This window comes from Stenella coeruleoalba, assembly GCF_951394435.1.
Source record: "Stenella coeruleoalba genome assembly, chromosome: 7".
Taxonomy (NCBI): Eukaryota; Metazoa; Chordata; class Mammalia; order Artiodactyla; family Delphinidae; genus Stenella; species Stenella coeruleoalba.
Genome location: NC_137153.1, coordinates 54,216,537 through 54,232,524, shown reverse-complemented (window position 1 = coordinate 54,232,524; position 15,988 = coordinate 54,216,537). Strand labels below are relative to the sequence as shown.

Genomic DNA, 15,988 nt, shown 5'->3' with positions numbered 1-15,988 from the left:
AAAATATTTACTCCCTGGCCCCTTATACAAGTTTGCCAACCCCTGCTCTAGAAAAGCGGATTTTTTTGTTTTTTTTTGAAACACATATGCTGGGAGTTATACTTCTTTTTTTTTTTTTAACATCTTTATTGGAGTATAATTGCTTTACATGGTGTGTTAGTTTCTGCTGTATAACAAAGTGAATCAGCTATATGTATACATACATCCCCATATCCCCTCCCTCTTGCGTCTCCCTGCCACCCTCCCTATCCCACCCCTCTAGGTGGTCACAAAGCACCGAGCTGATCTCCCTGTGCTATGCGGCTGCTTCCCACTAGCTATCTACCTTACGTTTGGTAGTGTATATATGTCCATGCCTCTCTCCCACTTTGTCACAGCTTACCCTTCCCCCTTCCCCATGTCCTCAAGTCTATTCTCTATTCCTGTCCTGCCCCTAGGTTTTCAGAACAATTTTTTTTTTTTTTTAGATTCCATATATATGTGTTAGCATACAGTACTTGTTTTTCTCTTTCTGACTTACTTCATTCTGTATGACAGACTCTAGGCCCATCCACTTCACTACAAACAACTCAATTCATTTCTTTTTATGACTGAGTAATATTCCATTTTACATATGTGCCACATCCTTTTTATCCATTCATCTGTCAATGGACCTTAGGTTGCTTCCATGTCCTGGCTATTATAAATAGAGCTGCAATGAACATTGTGGTACATGACTCTTTTTGAATTATCGTTTTCTCAGGATATATGCCCAGTAGTGGGATTGCTGGGTCGTATGGTAGTTCTATTTGTAGTTTTTTAAGGAACCTCCATAGTGGCTGTATCAGTTTACATTCCCACCAACAGTGCAAGAGGGTTCCCTTTTCTCCACACCCTCTCCAGCATTTATTGTTTGTAGACTTTTTGATGATGGCCATTCTGACCGGTGTGAGGTGATACCTCATTGTAGTTTTGATTTGCATTTCTCTAATGATTGGTGATGTTCAGCATCCATTCATGTGTTTGTTGCAATCTCTATATCTTCTTTGGAGAAATGTCTATTTAGGTCTTCTGCCCATTTTTGGATTGCGTTGTTTGTTTTTTTGATATTGAGCTGCATGTATATTTTGGAGATTAATCCTTTGTCAGTTGCTTCATTTGCAAATATTTTCTCCCCTTCTGAGGGTTGTCTTTTCATCTTGTTTATGGTTTCCTTTGCTGTGCAAAAGCTTTTAAGTTTCATTGATCACTTTTTCTTGGGACAGACTTTTAGATCTCTCACTTCCACTCATGAAAATATCCATTATTGCTTTTAGTTTGTAAAGTATCATTGATGATCTCCTTAGCAGTTGTCAAGTTTTTTAACTGTTTTAACTGACATAAAAATATCTCAGAGGATTTTTGTAGGATCACAACTTTAAGATCCTGGCTCACTTTTTCCTAAAAGATCTTGAGTTCATAAGTGGTGACTTCCTTTGCCAGGGTGGTTGACAGGGACTAAATCCTCAGCAAGAATAAATGCACTTATGAGGAGGTGAGTGCCTGAGACCAGAAGAGAAGAAACTGCACAGCCTGCCAGGGGTGCGTTCTGGAAGTATCTGGTGAAACCAAGAGAGCACATGTAACTAGGTAATCCCATTCTTCAGTCGGTATTTCAGAGAAATTCTCACACAGATTCATCCAAGGCCACCTACAAGAATGTTCACTGTGGCCTCCTTGAGAAAATAAGAGTTATGTTGACAGCTAAAATGTTGTGGTGAATGTCCCCTAAGGATTACTATGTGGCTGGTAGAGGTAATGAATTCAACTTAATTTCAGGAATGTGGATAGATCATAAAAAAATCTGGGGTGGAAAAAGAGAGTGAGGTCTCTAGCACAAGACCATTTAGGTAAATTAAAAGCATCTATGCACAAGGCAACATGACTTATTTTTGGAGGGTATGCACATACTTATGGATACTGTCCGAACAGTAGGGGCCTTGCACTGACCGATGAAGATAATGTGCTGTGCCAGAGGGACAGGATGAACTCAGCTTTCCACATCTCGAGTCCAACCAAAGCAAACAAAATACAAGAGAGCTGCAGGTCAATTGCACTAGGCACGTAGAGAAAAGCATTGATTATCCTAATTTGAAAAGATGAAATAAAGCTTCACGGAAGCCATGGCATTCTAGCTGTTCGAGAGCAGGATTTACATGGGCCAAGGGGGAAAAGGCTGTTGAAGGCAGAGGCATAAGCAAAGGCTCTGAAAGAAGAAGTCAATTCAGAAAAGCATCCAATGTGCACATCAGAGAGGGGTTGGAGTGGAGACACTGAGAAGGTCACGGAGATGGATGAAAACTGCAGGGGAAGGCCTTCAAAGCCACACTAAAGACTGCATTTTGAACACATTGGGCAAGCAGGGAATGTTTTAAATTTGGGAAAACATATGTATTTAAGAAAGATATTCTGAAAGCCAAGTTAAAGGTAGATGAGGAAAGTACAGACTACAGTGGGTAGGGCGGGAATCATTTATATCATAGTCACGTGGACATTTGTTTTAAATGCAGATTCCTAGACTCTGTTTCAGGTCACTGTACCAGGAGGTGTCTAGGTAGAGCCCTGGAAGCTATATATTTTTAAACTAGCTCCCAGGTGACTCTTAGCTTATTGGGGATTAAGAACTATGTCATTTTCAACCATGGCAGCATACGAGAATCAGTTGGGGAGATTTTTAAATTCTTCATACCCAGGCAGCTCATCAGGCCAATTAAATTGAAACCTCTCGGGTGGAGTGTGGGCATCAGTATATTTTAAAGCCCCATAAGCAATTCTAATGTGCAGCCCAGGCTGAGAACCACTGCACCCCAACAAGCCTTCTTTAGAAAACTCAGGAGCCAGCAAGACTTCCCCTTATTCCATCTTCATTTAATCTCCAGCTAATTTGATTCTCTTCTTAATTGGATCAAAGCCTCAGGCTCTAAATCACTTATATTAAAAATATAAATTACCCAACCTTTTATTTCAAGAACCCCCAGGCACACAGTATAGTGCTTTTCCATCCCTGGCTCTGGGCAACTGACATTTGATTATCATAAAAAGGCTAAACTTGGAATTAAATAAAAGTAGCAAGATCCCTGCTCTGGTTTGGTCTGATGAAAAGCAACAATGCCAGGTGGTAGAAGACGCCACATACTTTGTATATTAAGTAGACCTTGAAATCATATACATTTAAAGCTCAGACATATACAGATATGATACACATATATCAATTAAGGTGACAGGAATGGGTTTGAAATAAAGAAAGCAACAGACTAGATTTGCACCCTTGAGCAGCACTAAGACACATAAATTATGCCTTGGGATTCTATTATTTATTAGTCAGTGAACATACTTCTGGTTTAAAATTGTGCCTGGCTGGTGTTTCCTGCTGTATCCTCCCCAGTTTCCCATTAAAATATCTATGGAGACAGAAAAACAAGGAAACTTGAAAACTCAAACTACCCAAAACAAAGACTGTCAACTCAGTGCCAGAATCTAGGAAGATATCCCATTAAATAGAAGGAAATATAATGTATTTTTAAAAACCCTACTGATATCCCTAATGAAATAGAGCTATTCCTTTAATGTAAAAATAAATATCTATCAAACAAGGTTCTAAAATTAATACTGGATGCTGAAACTGATAAACAAGAGAGTTTGTTTAGAGATGAGAAATATTTAGGATGTTAATAAAGAAAAATAGAAAACACAATGGAGAAACATACAAAAATAATTGAATAATTGGAAACAGAAGGTTCTTGAATAAGAATATGCTGTATTGCTACTGAAAGTAATCTGTGAATTCAATGACTTCTCTATCAAAGTCCCAATGGGGTTTGGTTTTGTTTTTGTTTTATTTTGCTTTAGAACCTGGCAAAATGATTTTAAGATGTATTTGACAGAATCATCAAAGAGGAAGTGCCAAGAAAATACTGGCAAGAAAACTTTCCCTATCAGATTTTAAAATTTATCCTAAAACTACAGTAATCAAAAAACAGGAATAACACAGGAAGAGAACCAACAGAATGGAGAGTATGTAAATATGAAATTTAATATGTGATTAAATGAGGCATTTTAAATTATCAGAGAAAAAGATTGAGCTCGCTCTCTGGGAAAACAAACTTGAGCTCTCCCTCGATTTTTACCCTAAGTATTGATAGAATTCTAGGCAAATCAAGGAGTTTAAATGTTTAAAAATGAGGAAATATCTTTCAAGCATGTTAGGAAATCTAAAAGTCAAAAAGTAAAGACTAATAGGGACTTCTGGTGGCGCAGTGGTTAAGAATCTGCCTGCCAATGCAGGGCACAGAGGTTCAAGCCCTGGTCCGGGGAGATCCCACATGCCGTGGAGCAATTAAGCCCATGTGCCACAGCTACTGAGCCTGCGAGCCACAACTACTGAGCCCTCACGCCACAACTACTGAAGTCCGCACACCTAGAGCCCACACCCCACAGCAAGAGAGGCCACCGCAATGGGAAGCCCATGTACTGCAGCAAAGAGTGGCTCCCGCTCTCTGCGACTACAGAAGGCCTGTGCACAGCAACGAAGACCCAATGCAGCCAAAAATAGATAAATAAATTAATTTTTAAAAAAAGTAAAGACTAATAAACTTGATTATCTGTAAGTCTTTAGTTTCTGTGTGGAATAAAGAAGGAGGAAGAAGAGAAAATCCTGTTACAAACCAATATCTATGGGCTTCAGATAAGGCAGCACTCTCTGGAGACTTAAATCTCTTTGGCTTAAACCCTGGCACCTGATTCTATGAGACCCTCCACTTCCTCCCCAAGACTTCTATACATGCCCTAGGCTCACATTCTCATGGCCACTACTCACCTTTCTTGAAGAATCCTTGATCTAAATCTACATACGTCTCCCTCTCTTTTTCATGCCAACTTGGTTACTTTTCTTTGATTTCCTCGAAATTCCAGACTACATATTTAACAAAATGTAATAAATGTCTAGAGTGAGGAAAGATATACTAACAATAGCAAATTGAATATTGGATAGTTTTGTCCTAAAATCTCCTTCGTACACTCCACTGCTTGGAATATATAATTAACAATATTTTTCTGTATGCTTCAGTCCCCCTGCTATGTCATCTAACCCCTTCTCTCCCAGTATTTCTTTTTGTCTCCTGTATCCTCACTTCTCTGCTTTTTCTAACTTCTGAAATTTCCATTTTATTGTTAAGTGTAAAATGTATTAGAAAAATGCTTAATAGTTAAATAGCAAACACCTAGGTCATGCAGCTCAATATTAAAAAAACAAACAACCCAATCCAAAAATGGGCAGAAGACCTAAACAGACATTTCTCCAAAGAAGACATACAGATGGCCAAGAAGCACATGAAAAGCTGCTCAACATCACTAATTATTAGAGAAATACAAATCAAAACTACAATGAGGTATCACCTCACACCAGTTAGAATGGGCATCATCAGAAAATCTACAAACAACAAATGCTGGAGAGGGTGTGGAGAAAAGGGAACCCTCTTGCACTGTTGGTGGGAATGTAAATTGATACAGCCACTATGGAGAACAGTATGGAGGTTCCTTAAAAAACTAAAAATAGAACTAGCGTATGACCCAGCAATCCCACTACTGGGCATATACCCAGAGAAAACCATAATTCAAAAAGACACATGCACCCCAATGTTCATTGCAGCACTATTTACAATAGCCAGGTCATGGAAGCAACCTAAATGCCCATCGACAGACAAATGGATAAAGAAGATGTGGTACATATATGCAATGGAATATTACTCAGCCATAAAAAGGAACGAAATTGGGTCATTTGTTGAGACGTGGATGGATCTAGAGACTGTCATACATAGTGAAGTAAGTCAGAAAGAGAAAAACAAATATCGTATATTAATGCATATATGTGGAACGTAGAAAAATGGTACAGATGAACTGGTTTGCAGGACAGAAGTTGAGACACAGATGTAGAGAACAAACGTATGGACACCAAGGGGGGAAAGCCGCGGAGGGGTGGTGGTGGTGGTGTGATGAATTGGGCGATTGGGATTGACATGTATACACTGATGTGTATAAAATGGATGACTAATAAGAACCTGCTGTATAAAAAAATAAATAAAATTCAAAAATTAAAAAAAAAAAGAAAGACATCATCATTGACACCCTAGGACCCTTGTCAAAAGAAAACCACACACACACGGCACAACCACCACTCCATCTCCTAGAAACAACCAGTATTCTAATTATTAATCATGTCCTTAATTTTTTAAATAGTAATCATGTGCTTGTTTTTCTTTATAGATTTACTACCTGAGCATACATCCCTAAACCATATAATTTAATCTCTTTTTGATCTTTGTGTACAAGGAATAACCCTGGCTATGTTCTTTGTGGCTCGCTTTTCTTACCCAACACATGTTGGTAAGATTTATCCATGCTGTAGCATGTAGCTTTAATGCATCTGGGTTCACAGCTGTATAGTTTTCCATACCACAATTTATTTATCTATTCTATGTTAATGCTATTTGAGTTCTTTCCAGTTTGAGGAAATTATAAACAAGGCTTCAGTGAGCATTATTGTGTGTGTGTATAGATATAGATATAAAAAAAGCATGCAATTTTCTAGGAATATATATATATTGGGTTGCAAAACCTCCCACTTTTCTCTCTTTTTTATCATCTGTTTTTAAACATTTGCCTGCACTTCACTATGTTTGGCTGTCTCTGTGTTTCATTGTTTTCATATACCTGCACAATTACATTTATAATCTAAATGATTTCTTAAGGTATTCTCTTAAGCAAAATTAATTCCTTAAAATACTGTCATGACAGGTGTTAAAATGATAAAAATTTTATCCTATTATACAAGGTTAAGAGGCAAATGACCAGTTTTTTAAAATGTAATTCATATGAGAGATGGTTAATATCCCTAGTATACAAAAAAGTCATAAGACCATAAGAAAAAGTTAAGACAACTTTTCAATGGGCAAAAAATATGAACAGGCTATTTATAAAATAAACAACACCAAAGGTCAATAAACATATGATGTCTGTTTAATACCATTAATTAAACAAATGCAAGTAAATATAATTTGATATAAACATTCATCTCTAAGATCAATGATATGAAAAAGCTTGACCAAACTGTGTGCTGGTGAGAATGTGAGAAAAGGAGACTCCTATGAACAGTTAATGGGAATATAATTTGTTTGAACTTGCTGGAAAACTATTTGACATCATGCATCAAAAGATAAAACGATGTCCATACCCTTTGAATCTAAAACCCACCTTCTTAAAGTTCACCTTAAGGAGATAATTGCCTAGATATGAAAAGACAGACACAGAAGACTCTTCATTGCAGCATTATTAATAGTAATGAAGAGAAGTGACATGCCTGGAAGCCCCCCAGGCTGGTGGATGGCTCCACAGGACTACACTTGCATTGTCTATGAGGAAGTTTCAAAATGATGTCCAGTAGCTGGGTTTTTGTTTGCCTAACACATGTAGTTAATTTTTCTAATGTGAGTTTATTGCCTTCATTTAAAAATTAATAGATTTCCATTTAAGTATTGCTTTAGAACTTCTTTAGGAAAATCAGATTCAGCAACTCTGAGCTACCTGTATCTCCACATGATAATAATTAGCTGAAACCGAAGACAGTCTCCTCCATAGTTTGCCATTTTCTTGTACTAGTCCTGGTCCACTCATGTATTTTACCTACCTAATACCTGTGCCGTTTTACCTTACAACACTTAGGCTAATAATTCATTACATCTTGCCAAGGGCATTGAGCTGCCAAAGATTCGATTCTTCCCCCTCTTTTAAATAAGTTCTTTTTCCTAATTATAAAAGTAAGGCATACTCGCTGTAGAAAAGTTAAAAGCACAGAAATGCCTAAAAAATAAATGTCAGTAATATGATCCTTCCTAAAAATAACTCTGGTGGAATTTATGTATAGATTCTTTTAAGTCTTTCATCCATACATATATTTCTTGTATAAAGTTGAAATCATGTTTTGTATTCTGCTCTTTTCCAGCCTTGCATGTCAAAGACATTGCAACATGAACAGTATTGCATCATTTTTGATAACTGCATATTATTCCGTGGTACGGATGTACCATAGCCATTCTTCTAAAATTGGACATTTAATTAGATTCTTTGTGTTGGGGGGGGTCTTTTGTTTTTGTTTTTACTGTAATATATAATGCTGGAGTGAAGATCTTTTACTATGGTTCAGTGCTTTTTTGTATTATCTGTATGAGAGATTCCCAGAAATGGAACTTCTGGATCAAAGCGTATGAGCATTTTTTAAGGTCCTTGATATAGAGAGGAGTGCCAGATTGCTTTCCTAAGGGTTAGTGGATCAATTTATACTCTCACAGTAGGGGAAGGGCCCCTTCTTAAGTTTATATGTTTTCCCCAAGATACAGATACTTCGGGGCCATATATACTGTGAACTCTTCTAAAGTCAGTTTAATTCCATTGATTGGGATCATTACCCATGTCAGTTAACACCTAAATAAACTTTGTCAATCAGGGTCTTGCCAGACTCTAGAACGAACACAGGCAGAATTGATTCAGATGATTCAATATCATTTCTAAGGTCAGGTCTGCACTTGCCCATGAACGTAAAAGGTGAAAAATGAAAAGGTACCAGAAACAGTAACCGTGACCTCCCTGTCCTTCCCTATAAATTCTCACTATATGAAGACCAGAGAGGCATCTCCCAAGGCACAAGTTTGCTGAGGACTTTCCTGCCACTTGGCTGCATCAGCAAGAGTGAAAGGGGTTCCAAAATGCTCCACTTTCAAAGACAGTTCCCTCCAGATGTGTCAGTCCCAGGTACCAAGGCTCTGCACCAGATGTGATCCCTGGGAGCTGAGGTGGGGGAAGAGCTGGGAGCACACAGCTGCAGATGATGAGGTCATCAGCACAATTCGGGGAATGGATGAGTTCACTGGGGAAAGGGAAAAAAAAATGTCACTTTTCTTTTTTCTTGTTTGAAGTCACTAAGCTTCAGGGTTCAGGAGGGAATTGTTGCTCTGACTTTATTCTCTAGGAGACGTGTGGCTGCCTGCCAGAGGCAGCTGCATGCGGGGTCATTTGCATTGCATGCAGTCTCTGGTTTTAAAGGGAAGCTCTTCCTTTCCTTAGATCATCTGCTTCTTTAGAGTCAGGGCCACTGCCTCACACAGATTGTATTCGCCCTTTAATCTTTTCCCCACCCCTCCCTCTCGCTGACTTACTCTGTGCAGTTTAACAAGCTTCCCAGACAGGTCCTGCAGACTCATCCTGATAGCTTTGCAAGCCAGCTGGAGGACAAAGGAGGAATTATTTCATACACTCATGGCTGGGTGCGGGAGAGATGCACTTTGGGGAACACGTTGGGGTCCCCTTGCATCTCCCTCTCTCTCGCACTCCACCCCGAGGTGCTAACACCTAGTAGCTGGGACCTTAGCTGGATTTGACCTCCTGAAGCACAGTTAAGATTGCTGAACTTTCAGCTGGCTCTGACAAACCTGATGGGGCCCTGAGGGAGCCTTTTCCCAGAAGGAGGAGCAAATTCTCTTTTGTGTCTGGGCACATTCTTGAAGTTTCACCAAGGTGATGCCGGGGCTAAAAGGAATGGGGAGCCGGTTCTCCAATGTGGGGAAACTTGCTTGCAGTTCAATGAGGCACCTCTTTTCTTTTGGATGGTGCAGGGAAAAGAAAGCAGAAAGGAATGAGACAGAAGGTAGCCTAGGCAAGGGACAGGGACACATGGCCTTTTCTTCTGCAGAGAAAAGCTCATTTCTAGCCAGCCAATTGCTTATTAACTGACAAGAATGTTTCAGGTGTCATTTTATTTTCTCTCTCTCCAGTTAGGGATGATTTCAGCCGTTACTTTAGAAATGATACCAAATGGAGAGTAAGTGGTCCATTACAACTTCATCTTTAAAACTCAGGCTGGATAGAGGCCATGTACCATGGACCAATAGAAAGAACAGAGAGATGTAATAGTCACATAGGGGCACCTATGTCATGGAACAGCCACCATGTTATTAAGCTCCAAAATGTTCCTCCTTTCCTCAGAGAATCTAGCAGTCAATAAAGCGGAGAGCTGCTTGGTAATATCAGATGGACTTTGCTTCTTCCCAGTGGCATTTGAGAGGTCTTGATTCTTATTATTAATGTCACTATGAAGCATCTTGAGGGTGTTTTAAATTTTCAATCATTTAGTGTGAGAGCACTTCTAATTATCTGGAATCTAAATAACCAGTATCCTCAATATTTTCTCCAACAATTCACTTTGAGAATAGATGGGCAAAAAAAGGGGCAAAAAGTAACGTCAGACATTTAAAAAAAATAGTATGTTTCAAGGGCTATCACAATCTCCCAAGCATTCTGATATCTAGTTTTCATAGGGAAGATACTGAGATGCTTCAAGTAAGAAAGAAAAGTACCTTTATTTACCTGCCATTCATACTAGACTCTGGTTAATACTTCCACACACCTAATTTTGTTTAATCTTCATAATAAGCTGACAGTATATTTTAGCCCCATTTTACAGACTAGCCTCTAATTCCACACATTTCAAACCTAGTTTCTCCTCCTCCATTAACCACGTATTTTCAGTGCCAAGCACCATGGGACATTTTCATATGGAGAGTTACCTCTGGCCCTGCGTCTTGGTGTCACATTACCAGGCAGGCTGAAGGCATGTTCCTGGAAGCCATTCCTATACCAAGATGGACAGCAATAAAGTAACCATACATGGAAGTGACTTTGATCCTCATAAACCTATCTCACTAAGCCCAAACTAAATGAATCTCCAACTCAACTGCTTAGGATCACTCCAACTCCATGAAACAGGGGAAATATAAAAGTTGAAACGAAGACAGCAGTCAACTCATTGAGCTTAAAATACCTTATTTTTGCAACAAACATGTGAACACATTGCTAGGCTCCCTCTCAGGGCCTCAGAAGGGGCACAGAAGCTTACGCTTTATTAGCTTCACGGTAAATTGGCCTCTGCCCAGGGATCCTGCCATTGTCCACAGCTTTTGGCATTGACTTCAGAGCTTACTTCATGACTGTCTGAATTGTTTCGCTGGTAGCTTTATGGGTTGATTGGACTTTGGGAAACAACCAAAGTCTTTTGGACTCTGAGTGTCATGGGGTTCAGGTAATTGGTCAGGCTGTGGAGTCCCGTTTTAAAGGCAGAAGGTTTTCATGTGTAGCTCATTAACTATATGAGAACAGTTCTCTGAAACAGGGTGTTGGCCCTGCAAACCACAAAATAGGGCCCGGGATCATTCCAAGATCATTCAACAAAGAACTCGCATCTCCCAAGACCCTAAGTCCAGCCTGTAACTCAGCCAGTTGTCTTGTTCCTTCCAGTGTACAGAGAATGGAACCCAGGGCTGGGGTGCCCTTGGCCACACACACCAGACACAGAGGATTTGCTTATCCTTACAGCTAACAGCTCTCAGGAGCTGTCTTTGGGGAAGGGTTTTGTTTTGCCCAAACTTCATCCCATGGCTTTAATCCCACTGCATTTGTCATCTTCAGCCTCACTGAATACAGAGAAAGAGAGGCTTCAACCAGCTTGCCAGAGAGGTAAATAGGTTTAAACTTCACCACAGATGGCCTCATCTCTCTGTGCCAGATTTTCAACAACAACTGGTATAGCTAGTGACATGGCAAAGAACCATGGCTAAGCCTGGCTCTTGTCCACCTCGCTGATAACAGAGACCACAAGGGAGGGTGGAGGTGACAGAAACGGCCTGACAGTTTAGGGTGGAGGAGGGAAAAGGAAAGTGAGGGATTGAGGGGTGCAAAGAGAGCGATAATGTTAGAAGCTGGGAGAAGTATCATAACAGAAAAAGAATGGAAACTTGAGAATATTTTGTCTGATTTATTTACTTATTTATTGCCTGCCACGTTCCACAAAGGACTGATTCCCCCCTTTTCTTTCGAGTTAGGGCCTGACCAAGCTGAAACTGTCCTTTTCATTCTCTTTGGGTTTACAGGGAGGGGGAAATATAGCAGTTAAAAATTGTTTGTTATTTTAAAACTTCATTTTTTCTCTCCCCCTATGTCATCAGCCTCTACTTTCCCACTATTCTCAATTTCTTTTCCTCAAAAACTGGGCAATTACAGCAAATATGCGTTTGCCAGTGTTGTAGGGCCACACTTCAGTGGTTAACTAGAATGGGGAGAAAAAGAGAGAATCACCGAAAAAAAGAAAAGAAAAGGAAAGGAAAAACATGACTTGACCTGTAATCTTTGGAAAGTTGCCAGAATCCTTTGCTAGCAAACCAATTCCATTCCATGGTGTGTATGTGCACGGGTGTGTGTGTGTGTGTGTGTGTGTGTGCATTGCAACATCTCTAAGCCTGGGTGAGCACCGAACACTCAGCTCTTCATGAATTGCTGGGATATATGAGGCAGAAGAAGTGCTACTAGCAGCAGTCATGGTCTACCCGATTATCAAAGAACTGCCCTCCTGATCAGGTTTTGTGCTAAACATGCCAGAAGAAGAAAGGGAGGACTGATGGCTGCTTGCTTGGCATTTCTTTGTAGTCCGGGTCTTTTCTTCCCCTGAGGTGGTTGTTATTGTTAACCGGGGTTGTGTGAAACCCCTTCTGTGCAGAAACTGGAGTTTCCGCTTTGAAGCCGGAGCGTCTTTGTTCTTCACCTAAGTTGGTGCCATTTTCGACAGGAGCATTTGTATTGAAGTCTGGTCAATGCCTACCACCCAGAATTCAGTGAGGCTGTTTGCCAGGTGGGAAAACATAGTGATAATGGGGCCAGAGGGGACAGTTGTGAGTTGGGGGCAGAGGGGAGCTGGGGAGGAGTTGTCTATGTATAAAAACACAGAATAAGACACTGTAAAAGTTGGCTTGGATTTGGGGGGAGTTCAGAGTTCACAGTTCTCCTCTGGGACTTGAATGTTCCAAAAAAGAGTGTTCTGGGGCAGAGAAAAAGAGGGGGGAAAGGCAAGAGGGATGTATTGCTGGATTACAGGAAAAGAAGGGGGAGGGAAGGGTAGAAATGTATGTAATATAATAGAATCCCTTGGTAACTGGCATTGAGACCAGGTACTAACATAGAAAGCAGTCGTTTTCAGGGTTTCCCCAAAACACTTCTTCCAATTTCACTTTTTGAAATTTATCCTCAAAATTCTAACTTGGAAAACAGCTCCAATGTGTTGAATACTGAATCTCTAATGCGCTAGAGTGAAGTGGATTTCCATTTACCCAGAGTTAGGTTTCAAGATTGGCAGATATTGCTTATTAGCAAAATTGGCTTGAATATCCTCAAATCTCACATTAATTACACATATCCATGAATAATAATTCTTATCCACACTAAGGCTGGAGAACCACTGACCTAAAGGGAGAAACAAAGAAACAAAAAGACTGGGTTAGCCTGTCAGTTTTCCTTTCACAGCACCATCCAGTCCAGCTGTGATGGGGGCAAGAGTGGAGATCTCTCTAGGGCTTGGCGATAGGATTTATTCCTACCCCTTTCAGTGTGGAGCCCCCATTACCTTAATGCATGTTGTGATTCTTTTGTTGTTGTGACAATTAAGCTAGATAATGTAGTTCCTTCTCATGGCAGGGAGTTGTCCCTAAAGTTGCATGTAAATTTGCTTCTAACTCAGCTATCGAAGCATTAGCTTGTTGGCTCAGCCCTACCGTTGATTAGCAGGTGAACTCAGGCAAGTCACTTATGATCTCTACAATTCCATGTATCTGTGGTCTAGATGGCTTCTGAATCCCCTCCAGTGAGAACCATCCCTCCTGCTACAATTAAAACCTCATCTTTAGGCTGACAGAATCATACTGGGCGTTAAGTGTATGCCGTATTGTAGGTCACTGACAGGGTCACTCAAGTAGGGAGAGATCATCAGCATATGGGCAGCCAACTTCACTCTGTTCTGGAGCCAGAAGCGGCCCCTGACACTCTGAATGGACACTGGCAGTCCTGGACCTTGGGGCCCAGTGAGTAGCAGGGTAAAATGGGCAAACACATTATCACTAACTAGAAAAAAATACATCTCAACCCAAACTCCGGGGCAGTGACACTTCATCATTCATGTTTTTTGGGATGACCTGTAGTATGTACACATTAGCAAACCCCTAATGTGGAGCCCTTTCAAATCAGCATTATTTGAATATTTTTTCAACACGTATTTATGGACAGAAACTCTTTTCCTAGTAACAAAAAAGTGTGCTCATAAATAGATTCACATTACTAATTTACCTTCCTTGGCTGAATTAAACTCAATATACAAAAAAAAAATCAACAAGAATATATTAGGAAGCAGATTCAGAGTTTGAAGACAAAGGACTTAAATATATTTTAAGTATAGATGTAGTGAGGTCTTAAAAGCCAAAAATTATTGCTTACATTCTTTGAACCAGAAATGAAGATGCCCCAGAGGCATCTTACAGGGTAAATCATTAAACTGCATTGGCTGGAGAAGCATATACAGTAGCTGAGACAATAAAGCCTTCTACAGTTGAATTGCAGAATACCTGCTGTATGAAAAGTCAGTAAAAAGAATTCAAGCACTGTCATGTTCCAACAATACAGTAACTTGTTGATTTAAAGATTTCGCTGGAAACGTGCAGACTGAGTTGCCCTCTCTTCTGCAGAATTGTACTTTTACCTCATAAATGGAAGAATCTACAAACATAGCGATTTTGCTTATATTTGTCTAATTATTAAAGAAGATTGTCTTTTGTTTGAATGTCTGATAACAAGCACAAGTGGTGTTGAAATAGTGTTCCACACCTTTTTAAAAATCTATTGATTAATTCTGGAACAACCACGTTGACCTCATGTTGATGTTGAAAAAATAATGGTGGATAAACCTACTGGCATCTTGGCACAAATCATGGCAGTGGCACCAAACCGTACCAGTAATTGCTGTATTCTTTACCACCACACACTTAAAGTGAAAACAAATGCTTGTTTCACTTAAGACTATGCCTGATGAAGCAATAAAAAGTATTACTCCTATTAAACTTGACCCTTCAGTACACATTTTAAAATTCTGTGACAAAACGGGAAGCACACACAAAGTACTGCTGCATGTTGAGATAAGATGATTTACTTCTACAAATGTATTGAAGAAAAGCGCTTATGTGCTTGAGTTGCAAGCTGAATTACTTTTTTCATGGAAAGCCATTTTTACTTGAAAGAATGATGTAAAAACTATGGCTGTTTCTCGTTGGGTATTTGGCCGATGTTTTCTAGAAAATGAATTAAGTAAACCTATAACTTTAAAGAAAACAGCTGATATTATTCGTTGCCAGTGATGAAAGCTGAACTTTCAAACAAAACTTCGAATTTTGGTAAACTTGTCACCATGAACTTTATAGCTTCCCGGTGCTTATATATTCTTCTGATGAAGTCAACAGTGATATGTATGAATTTTGTAATTTCTTATGTTTGTGATGTTTTATTATGTTATTATATATTTTTTGTTTATATTATGATTTGATGTTTTACAAGGAAACACATCTGTGGTTCACTCAGTAAACCAACATTTTCCAAATAACTAACACCCGATGTTAACAAAATCATGCCTGGCTGAAAGATCCGTCCAAAGTACAAAGTGGGCCAATAAACTTTTATGTGACAGAATAAAAAAATGTTATGGATTAGTTTCAGAGTCCACATTTCATCTAACTTTTAGGAAACTACCACTTGTCAAGTTTTGGTGTAGTGTCGAAGAATTTTCACAATTATCTGAAAAAGCTATTGAAATACTCCCCCCTTTTCCACCTACAGAACTGTGTGAGGCTGGGTTTTCTTCATGTACTTCAACCAAACAACATTATTGCAATGGACTGAATGCAAAACACAGGTAAGAGAATCTAAAATCTGTTAAGCCAGCACAGAGACTCGCAAAAGTATAAAACGATGGCACTCTTTTCACTACATTTTTTCTGAAAGAAAAATAGCGGTAAGATAAAGTTACTTTCATGAAAATATTTATGTTAGCATATACTTT

General features: G+C 39.4%; 1 long non-coding RNA gene across 1 annotated transcript in view; it reads left to right on the top strand.

Moving 5' to 3' along the window:
• LOC307189614 overlaps nt 1-15,988 on the top strand; it is a 289,369-nt gene that overhangs the window by 229,504 nt on the left and 43,877 nt on the right. The window contains exon 3 of the long non-coding RNA XR_013829226.1: nt 15,766-15,841. This is a non-coding gene — a long non-coding RNA (uncharacterized lncRNA). The remainder of the gene's footprint in view (nt 1-15,765; nt 15,842-15,988) is intronic.